The sequence below is a fragment of the Neomonachus schauinslandi genome, chromosome 15 (genome assembly GCF_002201575.2).
Source record: "Neomonachus schauinslandi chromosome 15, ASM220157v2, whole genome shotgun sequence".
In the NCBI taxonomy this organism is placed as follows: Eukaryota; Metazoa; Chordata; class Mammalia; order Carnivora; family Phocidae; genus Neomonachus; species Neomonachus schauinslandi.
The window spans coordinates 12,499,899-12,518,102 of record NC_058417.1 but is presented as its reverse complement, the minus strand read 5'-3'; the positions used below and the strand labels follow the sequence as shown (position 1 = coordinate 12,518,102).

The window sequence follows — 18,204 nt, the reverse complement described above, 5'->3', positions numbered from 1 at the left end:
GATCCATTCCTTCCATGACTGCCCAAATTTCCTTACTCCTCCAAGCTTCTCTGATTCCTTGTCACTCACCCATGCCCCTGTGCCCAAAGCAAGCTAAGAGAGAAGGGAGACACAGGATTAAAGGAAGCTCAAGGATGAGCCAGTGAGGAGCAGCACTTTGAAAGAAATGCCCTGTAAGGCGTTTGACAAGTGGGCTGAGTCTACTACACAAAAGGCCCGCCACCCATAATCCTCCTCCAGAACTAAGATATTATGAGCATAGTAATCCTGTTCGGAAAGGAAGAGGCTGGAAACCAAGAGCAGAGCTCCTGCAAACCAGCCTAAAGCTTTCAATTCTTCATCAGATTGGGAGTAACTATGTAAAACCCTCACTCACCTGCTGAATGTCCCATGTCCTCAACTCCATATATTAAAAAAAATATTTCTGCTTCCGTTCCCAAGGCAACATCAACTCTGTGGGCACCACGAAGCCAGGACCCCAATGAAGCCCAACACAGATCCACTGACATGCTGAGCTGCTTTGATCCTGCACCTCAGGGTCAGGGTGAACTGTCCTGATCTAGGTTACACTGCTTGACTGCAAAAGGTTCTGCTCAGATTTGAACTGCCAACTCAACTGGTTTAGTATTTAGTTTATTTTTTCATCTGCCTTTCTAAATATATCCAATTTCTTGGTCACCATAAAAAAATTAACATTCTTAGACAAACATCTGAAAAAATGACTGTTTCCCATCAACCTCCACTTAGTCCACTTCTGAAAAGTCCCCAACGACTGTCTGCTAAGTGGTTACATTTCCCTCTCACCCTCCATGGTGCCAAGCCTACGCTCGGATGAGCTGGCAATTAAAGTGGCTTCTAAGGTGCCAAGCTCTTTTTTTTTTTTTTTTTTAAGATTTTATTTATTTATCAGCGAGAGAGAGAGAGCACAAGCGGGGGAACAGCAAGCAGAGGGAGAGGGAGAAGCAGGCTCTCTGCTGAGCAGGGAGCCCGATGTGGGACTCGATCCCAGGATCCTGGGATCATGACCTGAGCCGAAGGCAGCCGCTTAACCGACTGAGCCACCCAGGCACCCCTAAGGTGCCAAGCTCTTTACCCGGGTACTATTGGCACCACCCCTGGCCCACAACTGGAAGCTGAGGCCAGGTGTTCTAGCCTACAGTCGAGGCCCCTGAGTCCCAGGGGAAATGCTAGAGCCCAAGGACCCTTCGGCACCTGGAAGGACTGAGAACGGTGTAGAGCAGGGACCGGTACCTCTGCAGTTCCGTGGGTCTGCATGTACTGCCTGGGGGCCTTCATAGGGCCCAGCCCCTGAAGACCGTGGGTGTAGGCATATTTCCTAGGGGTGGGAGGGGTGAATTTGAGGGGGCAGGAATGATGGCCAGTTTGTTAGTGCAGCTTTACCAGAAAATTACAGCAAGTGACAGAAACACAGGTAGGCCCCAAGGTAATCATAGCTCAGAACTTTCACGTAATGAACTTGGGGTTGGGGGTAGGGAGCTTTCAACCCAGCAGGATGGCTGTCTAGGAAGAGCTTTATCCCACTGCAATCCCTGATCCTTCTACCAGGCAGGTCCCAAGGTGGACCACCCTGCTTCGCTCAGAATTACACAGGACCTGGCCAGTGCTCGGGATGACCAGGGAGTTGAAGAAGGGACTCATGAAGGGACAACAGGCCTCAACCCCTGGGTGGAGGCACAGAGCTCCATTAGGTCAGCTGGGTGGAAACATCTCTGCACAGTCCTCCATCGGCTCCCAGAGACCAGAGCCTTGTGGCTGCCCGTTTCAGACCTTCAGAACTCCACTGAAGGCTACAGGGTGTCATGTACCAATATGCAGCCCACTGCCCCCCAAAATTCAGAGGTTGCAGAGACCACATGGAAAACACTAGCTGTGGCAAAGCGATGGCAGTACAGGGGTTACAAGGATGACCCCTCGAGCCAGCCTGGCTGGGTTCGCATCATGGCTCAGCCACTTACTTACCAGCCTGGGTAAGGGACCTCCCCACTCTGGGCCTCAGTCTCCTCATCTGTAAAATGAGGGTATATGAGTGTCCACCTCACAGGTCTGTTATGAGGTCAGCTGAATTAATGCATGGAAATGTGTGCGCAATCCCTAGAGAAGTGTAAGTGCTCAGTAAATGCAGTTGCCATTGGCATTAACATGACCCAGAACTAACTAAATTAAGCTCCTGGGCCAGGAATTAGTTTCACGGCAGTCAGATTTCCAAGGTTGTCTGAAAGAGTCCCTGGTTTATGAAAACTGGTTTCTTCCAAATGAAGGAAATTCACTAAACATAGAGCTTGCTGGAGTTAAATTTCTATACTTTCATAAACCCTTTGGTTTAATGACATTAACAAATAGGAAAAAAGGAACCCCGACTTTGTCAGAAGAAGTCAGGATCCCATACGCCAAGGTGCGTACCAGAAAATGTAGCCGCCATAACAGTCATCGAGGTCAACACAGCAAGGAGAGAGCAGACAAGTGCCCAAATGTCCCTGCTCCCCTTTTTTCACACCCAGAGAGGAGCAGGATGAAAACAAACCCACCTAGCAAGGTTGCCCCCATGAAGACAACGACAGCTGCCAACAAACTGCATTTTCATGCACCGTTTTACAACCCAAGCCAGCAATCCAGGACACGAAGAAAAGAGAGAACTACACACCGTCTTGTACACTTCTGGGATTCCTTGCGCACCTGACACAACATCGCATGCCAGCCTTGGTGTCCTGGCCCTGGGGACCACTTTGCCTGAGGCAAATACGGCACCAGGTTAATGGGATCCATCCTCGGCCCACGGGCCGGCTTTCTGTGGGGAGAGCGCACATCTGCATTCAGTCTGGCAAGTCGTTAACAGAATCAGAATGCAAAGTAAATTAGAAATCAGCACCAGTTGTGCCCAGCTAACTCAGGATGATGATGGTGGGAAAAGACATTCCAAAGCAAGCCATTTATTTGAGAGCAATACAGTATTCAGGGTAGGTATTCAGGCCACTTTCCTGACCAGGTGAAGTTAATCATATTGACAATCCCAACTTTCTGGGAGTTTCTCAAAATTCTGAAAGACCGACCCCCTTTGATTGCACTCTGCAGTGCACGGAGCCGTACTGCCGGGCCCCTGGGCTGCTAGGCCCCTCCGGCCTCTGAGTGCTGGCTGGCCCGGGTCAGCTCCTCTGTGTCTCACCGTCAGCAGTGAGGGTGGCCACGAGAGCAAGACACGAAGGTAACTCAGCCCCAGCGCCTTGCTGTGGTGTCCGGGTGCATGCTCCAAGCAAAGAGAAGCTTCCAAGTGGAAGAAAGGAATTGTGTCCTGACTGGCCACATTTCCAGAGTAGGAAATACATCTCCTATGTAAAACAAGGTCAGAGGGGGTCAGTTTTCTTTGAAAATGGCATAGAAGAAGAACTTTAGTATGTTTACAAATTTTGCATTTTATACTGAAATGCTTAACTGCTAGTTTCAGACAGAATCGGGAAGGCAAGATTGACGGTATAAAAAAGGAGTGGGGGAAAAAAATCTAGCTCATGATTTCTAGCATTTGGAGATCAGCTCATACATAGAAAGGAGAGCCCAGCATCACTGTGAGCTCCAGCAGAAAGTAGGACAAGACACAGAGAGTGAGGTCAGAAAAGGAAGAAGGTGAGATAGCCCCCCTCAAGTAGAAACCACAGATCACACAAGGTCTAGAAATGCGAGTGCACCGCCTAACAGAAAAGTAGGCACTCACAGTCCTGTCTACTCTCTTAATTGACAGGGAAGTGACCTGAAGCATGACCTTACGCTAATAAGCCACATCAACGGGTGTGAAGAAGTTAGAGAGTTCAGGCGTTCACACACTAAGTTCGTCTGCTTGTATTTTCATATACCACAGACTACGGAGCTCTAGACCTAAGTTAAAAGAGGATCAAGGGTAGAAAAGTCCCTTCATGGGTGTTACTTGGGCCTGGACAGCCAGAAAGTTCATGGGGTCTCACTGCGACTTTGAAATTCAGCTATTCCCTTATTCCACTGAGAGCCTTTTAGAACCTCAAAGTGGAGACAAGACTATCTTCAAGAAATCAACTCTGAGCAGAAATGTCACTTTAATGTTATTTTATTCCTCATCCTTTAGCCAAAATTCTGATGGAATCTGTTCCTAAGATTCCTTTTTTTCTCTCAACCAATCATAAAAAAATAAAGTAAATGGAACCATCCGTAAAAACAGGTTGTTGGGAAGTTACTCAGAATCACACACAGAAATTAAACCATTAACAGCCAAACCCGAAAATCAACAGAGGGTAGCTGAAAGCCCTCCAAAGTTAAAGAATAAAAATGATTTCAGGCCTGAAAGAAGGATTAGGCATGAAATAATTTGTCATGTTATGCACAAGAAAATCAGGCTAAAGGGCAGAGAGGAGTTCCAACTGGAAGGCAGGACGCTGAAATCATGCAGCAAGGAGTGGCTTAGTATCACCAAAAGCAGTTAGGATCCCGTTCTCATAAACCTACACCGCTCTTGTATTTCCTAAGTGACGACCAGCACTTAACAGCTGGTCTATTAAAGGTGACATAAGCTATGGGTCATGCTTATGACCCACATCTGAAAAGACCTATCTATTTTCAGAAAGTAAAAGCAGAGTAAACCTGCTCTCTTTGGGTCTTAAGCGTATGGAAAGCAGCAGCTAAGGGCCGTCTCTGACTGGAAAGAACGAACAATATCCTACCTCAGATGACAGCTACTTTGCCAGTGGCGGGTCCCGGTGCCAACGTCTTCTCTGGTCTCTTGACCTGGGGCAGAGTGACTACGGCCAGAGGACACCTTCAGGTCAGCAAGCCCTCCCTGGAGCGCCGGAGCAAGCCAGCGAGGACCGGCCTGGATGGTGTATTTTGGGATGCCAGCCTTAGGGCCCCCGGTTTAAAGGAATACAGGCTGGCATTAGTAAAGATAAAACCAAAAGGAAGGCCCGAGACTGTTTCAGACCGGGCTCCTGAGTGTGCATTCCTGGGAAGAGCAACCACGCTGAAGCAAGCCTGCTCTCCAGTGAGACGCTGAGCACACAGCAGCCCCAGCCAGGGAGGGCGGGAAGAGAGGGGCCAGCACAGCTCCAGACCCTGCAGGGCAGGCACCTACACAGGAGCGGGGCACCAGAGCCGAATCGTTCATGACGGGCCAAAGTCCTAGCTCGGCTTCTAAGGACAGCACTTCGGATGTCTACCTAGCAGCCTGCCGCAGAAAAACGATTTTGGTGTCTAACATGCTTTATAAAACGAATTAAGTATTACTGGAGGTTGCAGGAGTGATCTCACCCTCTTTCCTAGAAAACACACAAGAGGCCCTGACCGAAACCAGACAGCACACTCACTGTGCGGGTGAGGCAGAAAAAACACCAACGTGGCACTCGGGGGGCTGGGTTCGAGTCCACCATGTCGTGTGCTTGCTGTACGACATGCGCAAATTTACTCATGACCTGCAACTATGCGGACGATTATTCCAATAAGACACATAGGAAACACCCTGTACATTTTAACATCCTGAATAAACATGCTCCTGACTCCTAAACTCATGGAGTAAAGGTGGCCCCCAGAGAGGAGCTGGGAAAGGAACTAACCATGGCAGCCAGGCGGGCGGCGTTAAGGGCTGGTCATGTTTCAGTACATTTGGTAAAAAGACCAAACGTATGACTTTATAGCCACACCTCATATATCAAATGCCATCCAGTACCAGACTCTGCTAAGACTGAGATGTAAGGCAATGAATGAAGTAGACATGGTTTCTGACCTCGTGGAGCTCACAGCCTAGATGGGGAGACTGACAATAAACAAAGAAACACAAAAATTAAATGATTAGAACTGTGATAACGAAAGAAACAGTCATTGTGTGGTTTTAACACAGTGGTGGCCTGTCTAAAGGATAAGCCTCGCATGAAGCTTTAATTCAAAGTCAAAACAATTCAAACCACTATGCTGGCCACACAACACACAACACAACCTGGCCCAGGGCAGCTGCTAGTTTCGGACTCCTGAGTTTTACATTATTACCTTAAAAAATTACATATAATAATGAATATGACAGACAAGGTACCCAGCTAAATATAAAGTCAGGAATCCAGTGTGTTTATAATTTTTTTAAGATTTATTTATTTTATATTGAGAGAGAGAGAGAAAGCATGAGCAGGAGGGACAGCGGAAGAGGGAGAGAGAGAATCCCAAGCAGACTCCACACTGAGCACAGAGCCCAAAGTGGGGCTCAATCTCACAATCCTGAGATCACAACCTGAGTTGATACCAAGAGTTGGACACTTAACCAACTGTGCCACCAGGTGCCCCAAGAATCCAGTGTGTTTAAAAGGAGCTGGTAGGACCCAAGCCAGAGTATCTAATAGGAACTGTGCACAGGTATCAGCTTCATAAATAAGAAGAAAACACAGTAAACAATACTGTACTCCAACTTGGGCACAATTACTCACTATATCTGCTATAGTATAAATTCACTCCACAAACATTTCCTGAGCACCTACTGTGTGTCAATTGTTCCAGGCTTTGTGGTACAATGAGCAAACGGGAAGTAAATTGTTGTCCTCGTGGAGATGACATATCAATGGGAGAGACAAACAATAAAGAAGATAAGCAAATAAAATGTACATCAAAAGGATTCCAAGACAATGGTGGAATGGGAGGCACCAGGAATCCATCTCCCTACCTACTCAGTAACTGCACTAGCGGAATCTGTCCTGTATAACTGTATATTTTAGAGCTCTGGAGTCTACTGAAGGCTTGCAAGTTCCCTGAGAAGGCCTAGCTGGCAAGTTGTGGTTAATTTCGGTCAATTTCAGCTGCAAACACAGTAGCCGCTACACAACCTCCACCTCCACAACCGCCACCTCCGCTACACAACCTCCACCTCCACCGGAGGGGCATGCAGTTGTGCCCACCATGCTGCAGCAACTTGCACACAGCTCGCTGGAATGAGGCAAAAAAGACCCTGTCCTCTCAATATCAGGGATTTGTGTCTGACTGCTGATTGCTGCTTCTGATCAGAGCGGTGCAGACAGAGGTGGGCAGCCATGTGGCTTGTAGCAAGCCTCTTCACCTCCAGATGAGGTGCCTGCCAGGGTACTTACAGGGCTCGCAGCATTTTATCCTCCCTTCATTTCCCTCTTTTTCTCCTTTTAGGAGCCAGTAATTAAAGAGTAGTCCATTCAAAAGCAACTGAATACATGGGGAAAATTAGAAAGTGACCATGAATATCCAGGAAAAGGCACATGCTCAGAAAAGACTTAGAAGACCTTAATTAAGTTCATAGATCAGACTGATCCTAGGCACAAAGACAGCCTAAAAAATAAATATGCCAATTAATTAGTTAACAAAAACCAGCAAACACTAGGGAATGGAGAAAATCTGATTCCAGAGTTATCATATTATATTAAAATGTCCAGTTTTCAACAAAAAAGTCAAAAGGCATACAAAGAAATAGGAAACCATGGCCCATTCAAAGAAACTGTCCCTGTGAAAGAACTACAGATTTGCCTGACAAGATATTAAAACAACTGTCTAAAGCTGCTCAAAACTAAAGAAAGACCTAGAGAAAATCAAACAAATAATGTATAAAAAGAATGGAAATACCAATAATGAGACAGAAAACCTAAAAAGAAAGCAAAAGGAAACACTGGAGTTGAAAAGAATAACAGAAATGAAAAATTCACTAGGGCAATTCAAAAGCAGATTTGAGCATGCAGATGATAGAATCAACAAACCTCAAGATAGGACAATGGAAAGTATTGAATCTAAGAAATAGGGAAAAAGACCAAATGAAAGTGAACAGAATGTAAGGGACCCACAAGACACATCAAGCCGACCAGCATATATTGTAGAAGCTTCAAAAACAGGAGAGAGAGAGAGGCAGAGAGAATATTTGAAGAATTAGTGGCTGAAAGATTCTCAACTTTGCTGAAAGACATGAATATAAATACCCAAAAAAAACTCAATGTACTCAGGTAACATGAACTCAGAGACCCATACCAAGACATATTATAATCAAACTTTCTAAAGGCAAATACAGAGAACCTTGAAAGCTGGAAAAGTGACTTGTCACACACAGGAGATCCTCAATAAGATTATCAACACATTTCTCATCACATATAAGGCAGTGGACAATATATTCAAAGTGCTAAAAGAAAAAACTGTCAACCAAAAATCTTGTATCTGGCAAAACTGTCCTTCAAAAGTGAGGGAAAAATTAAGACATTCCCAGATAAACAAAAGCTGAGATAGTTATCACTACATCTGCTCTGCAAGAAATGTCATGGGAGTCCTACAAGGTGAAATGAAAAGACACTAGACAGTACCTCCAACCCATGTGGAGAAATAAAGATTTCAATAAAGGTAAATACATGCAAAAATATAAATACTAGAATTATTATAACAACAGTTTGTAACTCCACTTTCTGTTTTCTACATATTTAAAAGACTAACACATTTTTAAAAAACAATTTTTAGTTTAAAAGCTAATATTATTGTAACTATGGTCTGTAACTCCAAATCTTGTTTCCTACATAATTTTTTTTTTAAAGATTTTATTTATTTGACAGAGAGAGACAGCGAGAGAAGGTACTCAAGCAGGGGGAGTGGGAGAGGGAGAAGCAGACTCCCTGCTGAGCAGGGAGCCCGATGTGGGACTCGATCCCAGGACCCCAGGATCATGACCTGAGCCGAAGGCAGACGCTTAACAACTGAGCCACCCAGGCGCCCTACATAATTTTTTTTAAAAGATTTTATTTATTTATTTGAGAGAGAGTGTGAAGTTAAGTTAGTATAAAGTCAAATTACAATGTTATAACATTAGGATGTTAAACAATCCTGATGGTAACCACAAAGAAAATAACTATAGAACATACACAAAAGGAAATGAAAAGAGAATCAAAACATTTCACTACAAAAAAATCAACTAGATGTAAAAGAAGACAATAATAAAGGAAATGGGTGGGAAGCAGAGAACAAATAGCACAACTGTAGAAGTAAGTCCTTCCTTTCCTGTAATTACTTTAAACGTAAATGGATTAAACTCTCCAAAGGACAGAATTTGGCAGAATAGATAAAATCACATGATCAACTATATGCTGCCTACAAGAGACTCACTTGAGATCCAAAGACACAAACAGGTTGAAAGTGAAAGGATGGAAAAAGATACTCCATGCAAACAGTAAGAGAGAGCAGGGGTAGCTACACTAGTATCAGACAAAATGGACTTTAAATATATGAAGTAACAACTGACAGATTTGAAGGCAAAACAGTCCTATAAGAGTAGTTGGAGACTTCAATATCCCACTCATAAAAGAACAACCAAAATAAGGAAATAAAGGACTTAACACAATAAGCCAACTAGGTCTAAGAGACATATAAAACACTATCCAACAACAACAGCATACACATTGTTCTGAAGTACACATGGGACAATTTCCAGTATATACATATGTTAGGCCACAAATTCTCAAATTAGTCTCAATATTTAAAAGACAGATATCATATAAAGTACCTTCTATGACCACAATAGGATATAGTTGAAAATCAATAACAAGAGATATTAGAAAATAGAAATAAATAAAAACAAAAATATAATACACCAAACTTATGATATATAACAAAAAGAGTGCTAAGAGGGAAATTCATAGCTATAAATATGTATATTATAAAACAAGAAAGATCTCAATGACCTAATTCCACAATTAAAAAAACTAGAAAAAGAACAAACTAAAGTCAAAGCTAGCAGAGGGATGCCTGGGTGGCTCAGTCAGTTAAGTGCCTGCCTTCAGCGCAGGTCATGATCCCACAGTCCTGGGATCGAGTCCCACATCGGACGCCTTGTTCGGCAGTGGGCCTGCTTCTCCCTCTGCCTGTCGCTTCCCCTGCTTGTGCTCTCTCTCTCTGGCAAATAAATAAATAAAATCTATTTTTAAAAAAGATTAGAGCAGAGATAAATGAAACAGAATAGAAAATAGAAATCAATGAAACCAAAAGTTGATGCTTTGAAAAGGTCAACAAAACTGACAAACCTTTAGCTAGATGGACTAAAAAAGAGAGAGAGAAAAACAGACTCAAATTACTAAGTTCAGAAAAGAAAGTGAGGATGTTACTATTGATTCTACAGAAATAAAAAGGATTACGAGAGTACTATGAACATTATACACCAACAAATTGGATAACCTAGATGAAATCGACATATTCCTAGAAACACAAAACCTACCAAAACTTAATCACTAAGAAATAGAACATCTGCATAGACCAATAACTACTAAAGAGACTGAATCCATAATAAAAAATGTCAACAAAGAAAAAGCCACCTGGGTGGCTCAGTCAGTTGAGCATCCAACTCTTGATTTTGGCTCAGGTCATGATCTCAGGGTCATGAGATCGTGCCCCATGTCAGGTTCCACATTCAGTGTAGAGCCTGCTTAAGATTCTCTCTCTCTCCCTTTACCTCTCCCTGCTGCTTGTGCATGCCCCCCGCCCAAAAAAAAAGAAAAAGAAAAAAGTCCCAGATCCAATGGCTTTACTGGTGAATCCTACCAAACATTTAAAGAACTAATGCCACTCCTTCTTAAACTTTTCCAAAAAATTATAGAGAATACTTCCTAACTCATTCAATGAGATCAGCATTACCCTGATACCAAGAAAAAAACAAAAAAAACAACTACAGACCAACATCCCTTTTGAAAACTGATGCAAAAATCCTCAACAAAATAACAAACTGAACTCAGCAGCATATTTTAAAAAATGACCAAATGGGATATGTCCCTAAAATGCCAAGAATGGTTCAACATATTAAAATTGATCAACGTAATATGCCACACCAACTAGAGGAATAAAACCACATAACCATCTCAACTGACACAGAAAAGCACTTGACAAAATTTAACACCCTTTCATGATGAATACACTCAACAAAATAGGAATAGAAGGAAATTACCTCAAATTAATAAAAACTATATATGAAAAACCCACAGTGGGGCGCCTGGGTGGCTCAGTTGGTTAAGTGACTGCCTTCGGCTCAGGTCATGATCCTGGAGTCCCGGGATCGAGGTCCGCATCGGGCTCCCTGCTCGGCAGGGAGTCTGCTTCTCCCTCTGACCCTCCCCCGTCTCATGTGCTTGCTCTCTCATTCTCTCTCTGTCAAATAATAAATAAAATCTTAAAAAAAAAAAAAAGAAAGAAAGAAAAACCCACAGTGAACATCATATTCAATGGTAAAAGACTGTAAGGTTTTCCTCTAGGATCAAGAACAAAGCATGGATGCCCACTTCACCACATAGTATTGGAATGAGGCAAGAAATAAAAGGCATCTAAATTGGAAAGAAGTAAGTAAAATTATCTCCATTTGCAGATGATATGATATTATACATAGGAAACCCTAAAGACTACACAAAAAGGTGTGAGAATAAATAAATACAGCAAAGTAGCAAAATACAAAGTCCACATACAAAAGTCAGTTGGTATTTCTATGTGCAAACAATGACCAATCTGAGAAAGAAATTACAAAAACAATTCCACTTACAATACAGCTGAAAAAAATTAAATACTTAATAACTTAACCAAGGAGGTAAAGACTTGTAAAATGAAAACTACAAAATACTCCTGAAAGAAATTAAACAAGACATAAGTAAACGGAAACACATCCCATATTCATAGAGTGGAACACTTAATATTATTAAAATGTCAATAGTACCCAAAGTGCTCTACAGATTCAATGCAATCCCTATCAAAATCCCAGAGACATTTTGCAGAAACAGAAAAACTCATCCTAAAATTCATATGGAATCTCAAATGTCTCCAAATAGCCAAACAACCTTGAAAAGAACAAAGCTGGAAGACTCCTATTTCCCAATTTTGAAACTTACTCCAAAGCTACAGTAATCAAAACAGTGTGTTTTTGGCATAAAGATAGACATATAGACCAGTGGAACACAACAGTAAGTCCAGAAATAAACCCTTCCATATATGGTCAAATGATTTCTGACAAGGGAACCAAGATCATTCAATGGGGGAAAGGACAGTCTTTTCAACAGATGGTCCTGGATATCCACAGGCAAAAGAACAAAGCTGGACCCTTACCTTATACAAAAGTTAACTCAAAATGGGTCAAGGACCTAATTGTAAGACCTAAAACAATAAAACTCTTTGGAAAAAAACATAGGGCAAAAGCTTCACAACATTGGATTTAGCAACGATTTCTATGATATGACTCCAAAGGCACAGACAACAAAAGAAAAGCTAGACAAACTGAACTTCATGAAAATTTTAAGAATTTGTGCATTAAAGGACACTATCCACAGAATAAAAAGGCAACTTACAGAATAGGAGAAACTATTTTCAAATTATATATGTAATAAAGGATCAATATCCAGAATATATAGAAAACTCATAGAACTCAAAAACAAAACAAAACAAAAACAAACAACCTGACTCAAAAATGGGCAAAGGACTTGAATAGACATTTCTCAATAGGAGGTATACAAATGGCCAATAAGTACATGAAAAGATGCTCAAGATTACTACTTACTAGTGAAATGCAAATGAAAACTATGAGATACTACTTCACATCCTTTAGGATGACTACTACCACAAAAGCAAAAAATAACAAGTGTTTGGGAGGATGTAGAGAAGTTGAAAGCCTTGTGCACTGTGGGTGGGAATGTAAAATAGTAGAGATGCTGAAAAAACAGTATAAAAGTTCCTCAAAAAATCAAAAATAGAATTACCATATGATCTAGCAATTTCACTGCTGGATGTATACTCCAAAAATGGAAAACAGGGTCTCAAAGAGATATGTGCACAACCATGCTCACAGAAGCATTATTCACCATAGATAAAACATGGAAGCAACCAAAGTGTCCATCAACCAATGAATGATAAGCAAAATATAGTATATATACAAAGGAATATTATTCAGCCTTAAAAAGGAAGGAAATTCTGCAATATGCTACAACATGGATGAACCTTGCAGACATTATGGGTAAGTGAAATAAGCCAGTCACAAGAGGACAAGTACTTTATAATTCCACTTATATGAGATACTTAGAGCAGTCAAATACTTAGAGACAAAAAGTAGAATTGCAGTTGCCAGGGGCTGGGGTGGGAGCAGGAAGGGATGGGAGTTATATTTTAATGGGTACAGAGTTCCAGTTTTGCAAGATAAAGAGTTTTGGAGATGGATGGTAGTGATGGAGGCACAACATTACGAATGTATCTAATACCACTGAGCTGTACACTTAAAAATGGTTAAATGGTAAACTTTGTGGGGCACCTGGCTGGCTCAGTCAGTGAAGCATGTGACTCTTGATCTCAGGGTTTTGAGTTCGAGCCCCATGTTGGGTGTAGAGATTACTTAAAAATAAAATCTTAAAAAAAAAAGATGGTAAACTTTATTGTGTGTCTTTTATCACAAAAAGAAAAAACAAGTATGTCATTCACAAAGGATTAAACACTAAATGCTGCCCAATTTCATGTGGGCTCATGGTTGAAATCAGATTATCTGAAATTCTAACAAATGACTGTCTTAGTTTCCTCATGGATTTAGATAAATCATCTGCCCCTGTTCACTGTCTCTGTTAGACAATCTGCCTTACTGTAATTCATTTAGGATGATGCTTCACCCTGAATTCCAAGCTATTTTTAGAACTGAAAAACATTATTGTGAAATTTAACTAGGAAATGCCCTTTATTCTGAAGCAGTTTTTACAATGCTTGTACTTAAAACTTGTAGTGCACTGACTTTTATGTCAGAAAACATAAAGGAAGGAACTTCACAAACTGAAAGGGCAAAAGCAGAAGGAAAGCAGAATAACCTGAGAGGGGTTTTCCATCGCCAACTTCTAAGCTTTCATTTAAAAATAGCCTGGTGAGTGCCTGATCACTTTATTTTCAGTGTCCTAGCAAATTGCTCCCCGAGACATAGCTATGTCTCCTCAGGACAGGCCCACGGTAGGGAGTCAAAAAATTTTATTTCAACCACTCTTAGATTTCCCACTTTTCCCCAAACATATTTTTCCTCTTATTTCTCTCTCAGAGCCTTTCAGGCTTAAAAAATATATATTTGGCAAATTCCAGAATCTATATTAAAAGGAAAAACACTTGAAATTGAAAACATCTTTTATACATTCACTGTATTTGTTGTCAGTGTGTAACAGCTTATAAGGGCTATCTTTTACACTGCAATAAAATATACACTGTTACACAATGAAGCTTTTTTTTTTCTGGCGATATAAAAGTTAATAAGCTTAACCACAGAATGAGGTAAAAGCAAACAAATTTTAGAGGCAATTTTAGGAGTCAAGAAATGAAAGATTAAAGTCTCTTTCCTTCCACAGCAAAATGCTGATGGCTGTTGAGGTTGGGTACAGGGTACATAGGGGTTCACTGTACTATTCAAGTTTTGTGTATCTTTGAGCATTTCCATAATTTCTACTTCACTCTCAACTTTGCTAAAAATGGAGTTGGAAAAGTAAACAATTAGCTACACTGAAAGTATCAACTTTGTAAAATAAAATTAGCTAATAAATACTACCAACTAGAACACCAAAAGGGACAAACTGACCAATGTTAAGTTACAGTGGCACCTCTGTGGGGCAGCATGGTGGGTGGGGTCTTGATTTGGACCTTTCCTGGGACTTGAGACCAGGTGGCTACAGAGTAAATCATCAGACTTTTCCAGGCTTCCCCTCCTGATGTATTTTCCAAACGAGCTGGCTCCAAGCCGTATTACTCATCCGCGTCTAATCACTACCTACATTAGAAGCACCTGTTAAAATCCAGCTCCAGGGCTCCACCCAGTGAAGACCTTTGAAATCAGTAATACCAGAAAAGGTGAGACCTAGGAATCTGGACTCTTGATGCCCCCCTCCAATGATTTTTAAGAACTATTTTATTTATTTATTTGACAGAGAGAGCGAGAGAGCACAAGCAGGGGGAACAGCAGAGGGAGAGGGAGAGGCAGGCCCCCACCAAGCAGGGAGTCTGCTTCTCCCTCTGACCCTCCCCCCTCTCATGCTCTCTGCCTCTCATTCTCTCTCTCGCAAATAAATAAAATCTTAAAGAAATAAAAAAATAAAAAGAGATGTGCCACTCTGAGGGTAATAAGGGCTATCTGCCAACTTCCATTTACAGGGTCAGGGGTAACTGCTTTTTTTCTAGATTCCATCAACAAGAGTCCAGAAGAGGCCCTCCACTCCCACCCCTACCCCAATGCCCAACCCCGCCACCCCCATCTGCCCGGAAACCACTGGGACCAATCTCATCATAATTTTTATCTGTTTACATCAGTCACCACAGGAAGTCCAGGTCTCTTGAGACATCCCCGGGCTCCTAAAGCACTCTGCGCACTCCCTTTTCTAACCCCACCTCCCACCCTTCCCCATATTAACCCGTGGTCCTCTTGGTCACTCATCGAGCAAAATCATGCATCTTCAACTCAAATCTTCTACTCTGGACAGCCCCTTCACCTTCCTGTTCCAACGATGTCTGGCTCCTCCTGAGGACAGATTCCCCTGCAGACCTCTGCAGTGGTGGCTGTTTTCTCCCCCATACCCCTCACAAACTCGCTCAAAGGTACGGTGGGGCTGTCTTTGCTCCTCACTATTCCTCCCTTTCTCCCTAAAACTGCCCAGCTGTGCCTCTTCCTTGTCAGAAGATGTCACACACTGCATTATAAGCACCTGCTTTCCTCTTGGTCACCACCACCCCCACACCCCAGCATTACTTAAAAAGATTTTTAGCTACTCACTGTTACTCTCTCCAGCACATTTCCTGTCATCAGAATTCTTAGAGATTTTATATACACATGGGTGCTCCTACCTATGCCTTAGTTCTGTGACCTGTCCTCCATTATCTTGTCCTCCACCCTACTTTGGCCACTCCCCTAGTCAAACAGCAACCCTTTATAATCTTCACTTCAAACACCCCGTTCTGGCTATTCTTTCTCCTTTGTGAATTTATTATCATACAGATTACATCTAAACATGTCAACCCAACAGTGTTAATAATTATTACTGCTTTAATACGGTCTTACGACTTTTACAAAAATTAAGAGAAAACATATTTACAGTCTTTTATAACTACCCACAAGTTAATCATTTCCAGGGCTCTTTATTTCCACCTGCAGATACAACATATAGTCTGGAGTCATTTCCTTTTGGCCTAAAAGATCCCTTAGTATTTCTTGAAAGATAAGTCTGTAATCAAGAGATTACCTCATCTCTGTTTGCATGAGAATATATTTTACTTTCATTTTTAAAGGATGGTTTTAGATATAAAATTTAATATAGAATTTGGTGTTGACAGTTTTTTCGTTGAACATTGGAACTCCACTGTTCTGAGATAAGCATTCTTTTTTTCAATTATTAATACACTTTATTTTTTAGAGCTATTTTAGATTCACAGCAAAAGTGAGCAGAAAGTACAGTTCTCCTATACCCCTTCCCCTTACAGGTGCACAACCCCCCGCACTATCACCATCCCCCATCATGGTGGTAAATGTTACAACTGATGTACCTGTGTTGACTCCTCATTTATGTTATGGTTTACTGATGGTGCACATTCCATGGGTTTTGAAAAATGTATAATGACATATGCCCACCACTATAGTATCATATAGAATAGTTTCACTGCCTTAAGTATTCTCTGGGCCTGTTGATTCATCCCTTCCCCCCCCCCCCCCCACCCCAACTCCTGGCAACCACAGGTATTTCTACTGTCTCCATAGTTTTGCCTTTTCCAGAATGTCAGATAGTTGGAAGCACACAGTATGCAACCATTTTAGAGTGGCTTCTTTCACTTAGTAATATGCATTTAAGGTTCCTCCATGTCTCCTCATGGTTTCATAGCTCATTTCCTTTGCACATTGAATAACATTTTCTTGTAACACAAAAATAATTACATAATATTCCTGGATATACCATAGTTTATTTGCCTACTGAAGGGCATCTTGGTTGCTTGCAGGTAGTGGCAATTGTGAATAAATAAGCTAAAAACACCCATCTGCAGGTTTTTGTGTGGACATAAAAGTTCTCTATTTGGGTAAATACCAAGGAGTGCAATTGCTGGGTCATATGGTAAAAGTATGTTTAATTTTGTAAGAAACTGCCAAACTGTCTTCCAAAGCGGCTGTGACATTTTGCATTGCTACCAGCAATAAGTGAGAGTTCTTGTTGCTACACATCCTTGCCAGCATTTGGTGGTGTCAGTGTTCTGGACGTTGGCCATTCTAATAGGTGCGTATTGATATCTCACTGTTGTTTTAATTTGCCATTCTCCAGAGACACAGGATGTTGAACATCTTTTCATGTTTACTTACCATCTGCATATCTTCTTTGCTAAGGTGTCTGTCAGTATTTTGCTCCAATTTTCAGCTGTTCATTTTCCTACTATTGAGTTTTAAATTAAGAGTTCTTTGTATATTTTGGATAGCAGTGTTTGATCAGATACGTCTTTTACAAATATTTTCTCCCAGTCTGTGGCTTATCTTCTCATTTTCTTTTTTTTTTTTTTTTAAAGATTTTATTTATTTATTTGAGAGAGCAAGAATGAGAGAGAGTACATGAGAGGGGGGAGGGTCAGAGGGAGAAGCAGGCTCCTCGCTGAGCAGGGAGCCCGATGCGGGACTCGATCCCGGGACTCCAGGATCATGACCTGAGCCGAAGGCAGTCGCTTAACCAACTGAGCCACCCAGGCGCCCCTATCTTCTCATTTTCTTGACCGTTTTTTCCAGAGCAGAAGTTTTTAATTCTAATGAAGTCTAGGTTATCAAGTATTTCTTTCATGGATCATGTCTTCGGTGTTGAATCTAAAAAGGCATCAGTATACCCCAAATTACCAAGGTTTTCTCCAACATTATATTCTTGTTTTATAGCTTTGTGTTTTACATTTAAGTCTGTGATCCAGTCTGAGTTAATTTTTGTAAAGGGTGTAAGATCTGTGTCTAGCTTCATTTTGCGGGCATGTGGGTGTACAGTTGTTCCAGCATCATTTGTTGAAAGAACTATCTTTGCTCCATTATATTGCCTTTGCTCCTTTGTCAATGATCAACTGACTAGAGCTTTGTGGGTCTATTTCTGGGCTCCCTATTCTGTTCCACTGATCTGTTTGTCTGTTCTTCCACAAATACCATATTGTCTTGATTAGTGCTTTACAGTCCGTCTTGAAGTTGCATCTTCCAACTTTGTTCTTCAATTATCAAGTCAG

At 41.6% G+C, this 18,204-nt stretch overlaps 1 protein-coding gene across 3 annotated transcripts in view; it reads right to left on the bottom strand.

The window, feature by feature from the left end:
- The window catches only part of DHRS7B (dehydrogenase/reductase 7B), a 71,932-nt gene that overhangs the window by 33,738 nt on the left and 19,990 nt on the right, over nt 1–18,204 (bottom strand). Inside the window, exon 1 of one of the 3 annotated variants that reach the window (XM_021694597.1) lies at nt 2,663–2,681. The exons of the other annotated variants lie outside the window; for them this stretch is intronic. The gene's annotated coding sequence lies outside the window, so the exon portion shown is untranslated. Of the gene's footprint in view, nt 1–2,662; nt 2,682–18,204 lie in introns of those variants that run through there. 3 annotated transcript variants of the gene reach the window in all.